A 6754-nucleotide genomic window follows, 5' to 3' on the forward strand; every position below is an offset into this window, starting at 1 on the left:
TTTTGAATTGCACTGGGCCTTGGGCTAACAGTGACTGTGAATTGGGCTCAATGTCTTTTGATGTGAATTGGGCCGTTGGGCCTTAGGTTTCTAAACAGATACAGTGGGCTTTTGTAATGACTGGACTTGTAGCCCAGAATTGAACTGGACCTGGAGCAGCAGCAGTGGTGGCTTCAGCAGCAGCAGAAGCAGTGCACAGCAGCAGCAACAGCAACAGCAAGTAGTAGCAGCTGGGGGAGAACTAGCAGCAAGGCCAGGGAAGGAAAAGGGCAGAAAAGCCAAAAAGACCTAGTGCAGCTGGAGCTAAACAAGGCAGCAGAGCACTAGGCCAAGGTAAAACATGGATATTTACAATGGCAAAAGCAAACAGCAAACAACAATGACGATGGTGAAGGTGACAATGGCATATACATGGAAGCAACACAGGGAAAAAGGATGCGAATTTACAATGGCATGGCAGTGATAAATCAAAGGCAATGGCCAAGGGCCAAAGGCAAAGGAAGAACAGGGCACAAAACAGCTATAAAACAGTGATAAGAAGCCACAAAAACAGATAGATAACAAAGAAGAACAGGAAAGATGCTAGGCAGTGGCTGTTTTTGGTTAAATCCTTGTCCCTAATGGAGCTAGGTGGAGGTTCTAGCCTGCCTATGTTCCAGGGCATACATAAATGGAATGGAAGGAGAAGAAGCTTGTCCAACTGTTTTACTCCTAGCATTGACTGTCTTTTAACAGCACAATCAATCACAAGCAACAGTGGACACTAAATTCCTCCATTTCTCAATCAGCTCAATTTACATGAATTCTAACCTAAACTTCCACCACTAACAGTGAACAACAAGTGATAAGAAAGGCACAAAACAGCAAACAACAATGGAGATAAACAGTGAAGCAAAGACAATAAAATGACAGTGTAATAAACCAAGGCCTAAGCCAAGGGCAGTGATGTGAAGAAAACAGTGAAGTAGAAATAAGAAAACAATGAAGACAAGGGATGATCACTAGGACGTTGAATCCACCATTAACCTAAGGGATATTCTAATCACAGCTAAAATACTTACCAAAGTGCTAATTGTCTGATTAAAGCACAACTAGTCTAAGGGCTTAGCAACACTGAACATGAGCTGCACATGATGAAGACTATCTCAGCTGGTTCATAACTTCATCTAATCCTAGCATTTGAGGTTCAGAACATGATAGACATGAAGATAAACATACATTAACAGTTGACAGTGAAACAAAACATGAATTTAAACACAATAACATGACATGGGAAGCACATAACAGTGGATAAACTTAGAACAATTGAGGAACTAAACATTAACATCACATAGTATTAAACATAAAACATCACAGTGAACATAAATGGAACATCACAAAAATTGGAGAGACTGGCTAATCCAGTTATCCCAAAATCAAACCAAATGACACTGGCTATTCCAGCATATCCAAAACATTACACCCTCACTTTCTATTTATAATCAGAACACCCAATTAGGGTTTTTACACCAAACCCCCAAATTTAACAAAATTAGGGTTTATAGGAATTTGGGAAAAACTCACCATACCCTCTGAATTTGCTGTCCCCTCTGCAATTGAGCGCTGACTCATGCTTCAACTTGCTTCTGCTACTCGAACGCTGCTCCAATTTCCTTCTTCTCTCCACTGTGAAACCCTAGTTCCATCTCTGTCTTGGATGTAGCACCTAAGAGTGGTGGGTGCTAAGAACAAGAAGGAGAGTAACTAGGGTATGGTTGTTCTGATGATGGTCGGCTGGGGAGGTGATGGTGGCGATGGGTGAGGTGATGACTGCAACTGTCGGGGGAGGAAGAGGTTTTTGGGAGAATGGAATTTTGGGGAAGAAGAAGGTGGGTGTTTGTTTTGGGTCGATGGGTTTGATGTTTAGGTGTTGGTCAGGTTCAGCGGAGTTTGATGAACAACGAGTGGAAGGCGTTGGATCATCAACTTCAGATTGAATCTAACGGCAAGATAGAAGAAGGCTCTGAGCGACCGTTGGATTAAGTGATACAACGAAGATGACGGCTCCAGATGGAGTTAGGTACTATGGTGTTTGACCGGAGCTTTGGATTTTGATGCACAATGATGAGGCGACCGTTGGATGACAAGATGGATCCAATCTGACGGCTCTCATGGAAATGGGTATGGATAATGGAAATGGATTTGGGTAAGGGTTTTGGGCCTTGGGTATGCCAAGCCCATATATTCTTTAAGAACAATTCTTCTCTTCAAGCCCACTTCTAGTTGATCCGGCTCTTGCAAACATCATTCTTCGCTTCCTCCTAGCGAGAGTCTTTGCCGTTTCTTTGCTCTTTTTGCTCCCTGAGTTAACCAGGATTTATTTAGTACCTAAAAATGCAAAATTAATTAAGAAAAGTATTTATTCTTGAAAACAACGAAAACACAGAATATGGGATAAAATGTAGAATTAATGCACAAAAGATGAGTTAAATGCCAAGAAAAATATATAGAAATATGCACTTTTTAGCACTCATCAGTTTTCCCAGGCTATGATCCCCAGATTGACTTTGTTTTCCCACCAAATAGTTTTCTTCCAACTGTGGGAACGTTATATTCCAAATGTGTCGAATATTAAGTTGTGAGACTAGACTTAAATGCTTTAGGAAATTAGAATCGACACATTTGCTTAAGAATGACCACTACTCTCACTGTGGTCAATTATGTAAGTCAAACCTGATTGACTTAGAGGATCCTCAGTTATTTAGGTTATTATTATTTTGTGATTCTAAGTTCTTATTTGAGTTTTTCCAGACTCTAGGACCTAATAATTTGGATCCAACCTATGAGGAAATGCATCCGAGGAAAATATTTTATTTAGACCCTTTCATAGAACCTGAACCTGAACCACAATTAGATATAAATATCTTAATCAGGAAACTAGATAAGGGCATGTTATCCTTGTTCACTTTCTTGGGTTATTGTAGTTTCCTTTGGTCAGCTCTATTTCGTTTTGAAGACCCACAGTTATTTCGACTGTTACTTTATGGTTCGAGTAGACTAATCCTTTCCGATGTCTGGCTGAAGACTTTAAACTTAGCACTTCTTGGGAGGTAACCCAATCTCATGCAACACGGTAATATCTTTCCTTATCTCTTTTGCTTCAAATGGTAACAGTTTCTCCTTGTTCATGCTTTTAATTTCATCTTTAGAACATTGAGGACAATGTTAGATTTAAGTTTGGGGGTATGGGAGAAACTTTTTAGTTGCAGTATGAATAAATAAACTCCAGAGCCTAGAAATTTATGCGTATTTAGGATGACACTAACCAATCTAAGTGGATGGAAGCATTTTGGTTGTAGGAGTTGAGGAACCAATCTGACTAGATGGAAACATCTATAGAGTCTATTCATAAAAGCACAGAGCTCAGGTGTTATAAATAACATGATAGTTTCGCCATATCTCGTCGAGTCCTTTTCACTTTCTATTTTCAGTTTTCTTTTATTTCAAGTGATTTGGTGGGGCACACGATTCAAGTTGTTACCACTGCTAGGGTGAATTAGAGTGACTGAGTTACCAAAAAAAAAAAACCGGACCAGTTAGACCAATCGGAATAAGTATTAACACTTGGATAGCAATATGGTGTGTTCTCCCTGTTTCCGTCGCCTAAGCAAGCGTGGAATGCAGGACCCGTGGGAACTATCGTGTAATCTGCTGACAAGAAGCATGCGCTTGGATCAAAAAGATCTATTCATGCCGTTAAGTTAAAAAATAAAAAAAAATGGTTATTGTTATGTGTAGTCAACTGCTGGTTCCCTTGTATTTCCAGTTTGTTGATCTAGATTTAAGTTGTTGACCACTGGTTCCCTTGTATATGCCAGTGTGTTAATATTAGTCGGACCGGTATCTCAGTCATTTAGGTTAGGATCATCTTGGCAGAGGCCTTCAGACAGATATGGGAAACACCGTTCGCTTTTCAACCATCTACATTTTTCTTTTTCCATCTTCTTAATCTTTTCATGTGATTAGTCTGACTCCGAGTATGATGTCCATCGTGAAACTATCTTAGTAGAGCTCTGTCACTTATATGAATTTTAGTATGCTTGAGTGCAAACTCGTGTACAGCAATTGGAATTTCGCATCAGGGTTCTTCCTCTTAGAGTCAATAATTGTATGCCAACCAAGGAGGTTCTTTAGTGCTTTCCAAGGTTCTGCGTAGATAGCCAGGGTCTGGAGTATTGGTTTTGTGGGTACACCTCTGGTAAACGCTCCGGAGACAACACTCCGCCACTAGGGCCACCTAGGGGTTCAAATGATTTTCCTTTCTAGAATAAATTTGCTCGAGGACTAGCAAATAATAAGTTTGGGGGTATTTGATAGACGCATTTATGTGTCTATTTTGTTCTCAGTTTTCTGTATTGTTAGACTCGATTAAGTACTTATTGTGTTATTTTGTGTTCTTGTAGATGTTTTTAGAGAAATAAGCTCTTGCGGCGATATTGGCTCAAAAAGTGGTGTTTTATACCCTAGGATAGAGTACTAAAGGCACCCTAGAAATGCACCGGAAGCGTCCCAGAAATGTGCCCGAGGAATCCAGAAAAATTACTAATTCCACCCCAATTGCTAAAGGGACCCCAGGGAAGGATTAGGGGGAGGTCACTTTCTTCCCAGAATTTGAAAATAATATTTGGCGGGAAAATTTCTTTATGTACTGGCAGATTTGCCAATCGATTTTTGAAGGTGTTTTAAGGTGATTAAATCGCTGAAACTTAATGGGTATATGTGATATGTATATAAGAAGATATTTTGGTGGTTGGGATCGATCAAATTTGGCCTGATAATCGATTCTCGAAAACAGGAAAGAAGAGATATCGGTTAAACTTGGAAAGAAAATTACGTGAAGATGCTGCATGGGTTGTGGAAATTAAGTGCAGATATTCTCCTAGGTTGCGTATCAACATATTGTGGAAATTTTCAGGACAATTAACGCATGCATAGAAAGAAAATAGGAAATTATTCCCAAGAATAATTTTCCTTTACTGTGAAGATTTTGAGGAATTAATGGAGAGATTTGATGCGCCTAAAATGTATAAATAGTAGCTACATGAGTCCTGGAAGGGTTGTCGAGAGTTGGGAGGAGAAGAGAGGAAGCTGCAGAGGAAGAATCACGAATTCTCTCTGCTGCTGCTGCTGTTCGTGATGAAGATGAAGAACGGACTCGCAAGGGCAGTGGTTTATCAACAGTGAGAAAGACTCACAGGCGTGGGTCGTAGGTGTGGGTCTTAGAACCACAGCGACAATAGCACTTCTCTTTTATCGTTCATTTGTGACACTTACCGTGGGTCGCAGATTACAGTTTTACACCATTTTCTCCTTTTCTCTTCATTGTAAACACCATTTGAGCAATAAATAAATATTTTGAGCGTGTTTTTATCATGATGAGCTAAACCCAACACTGGGACGACGGAGGAGGTCGAATTTCATTCATGTGGTAATTTCATTAATTCTTTTATTTACTTTTTGCACTAATTTTAATTGAATTAAGATTTTAAATTAATTACTTGTGATTTCATTTGATGGAGTATGCTTAGTCCTAGGGATTTTTGATATGCCATGCTTAAGAAATACAAGTAATATTTTATAAAATCTATCTTGGCAATAAACTAGAGTTAATATTTGTTTTGTTTTGAACTATAATCGCCTAGAATTAAATTCTGAACCACTTGAAAATGAAAAATGGCCGAATCTTTAGTCCCAGTACCTCTCTACCAATTTGTCAATATATTTGTATATATATTTATTTTCTAAAACAATTATCCTTCACAAGTCCGAGAGTTTGAACCTCATTACTACAACCCCACGAAAAATCTTTAATCATTTTGGCGGCGCCGACGCGGATTTGTGCTTAGGTAGAATTTTTAGGTTTTTATTATTTTTTATTATTTTATTTGTTCCTTTTTACGTTTCTTTTTTGTCTTTGATTTACAGGTTCGAAGTGGAATACTAAGGACTTGGGAACAAAAAGCTTAAAGCTAAAAGCTAAAGGAGAAGAAAAAAAAGACATAATTTTTTTTTAGGATTTAATTTTTATAATTTTTTTTTTGTATATAGCTTTTATTTATTTTTTTAGAATTTATAAATAGGCTTTATTTTTCATAATTTTTGTATTTTTTTTGGACTTTTTATTTGGACTTTATTCTGGACAATTGGACTTTATTCTTTTTTTAACCCTACGGAAGGGTATTATTAAAAAAAAAAATTATATAAAATGTGTGCAGGGAAGGACGACGATTACTATATCGTCTCGGCCCCTCGGGTTCGTACATGACATAGGAGTCGTGGCCCGAGTCGACTTCAACGGTTCATCCCCCGTATGGTACGGGAGGTAAGTCCATCGAAACACTCGTGAATCTCCTGTAAGCGAGTTACTGTATTCCTTAAGGTGATTCATTGATTGAGGACGAATTTGGACTGTTTTTAAATTCCTAGTAAAGGGCAAGGCCTGACCAATACAAGATAAGGGTTCGGATTTCATCACCGCTCCCTTCTTGCCCGCCTTAGGAAAACAAAACCTAACGCGAACCCAAGCTTAAAATTAGGAATAGAACGAGACTGATAGGGTAACGAGCTTAATAGGAAACTCGTTCGAAAAATATTGGTTGCTCTTTAAGCACACCTCAAAGTTCATGATGGTTTCTGTGAGTTGAATGCGTGACTGCGCCGCCTTGTGATAGCAGTGAGGCCTTGGGTATCAAAGCTCCACTGAGCTTCCCTCGCC

This window comes from Papaver somniferum, chromosome 1, assembly GCF_003573695.1.
Source record: "Papaver somniferum cultivar HN1 chromosome 1, ASM357369v1, whole genome shotgun sequence".
In the NCBI taxonomy this organism is placed as follows: domain Eukaryota; kingdom Viridiplantae; phylum Streptophyta; class Magnoliopsida; order Ranunculales; family Papaveraceae; genus Papaver; species Papaver somniferum.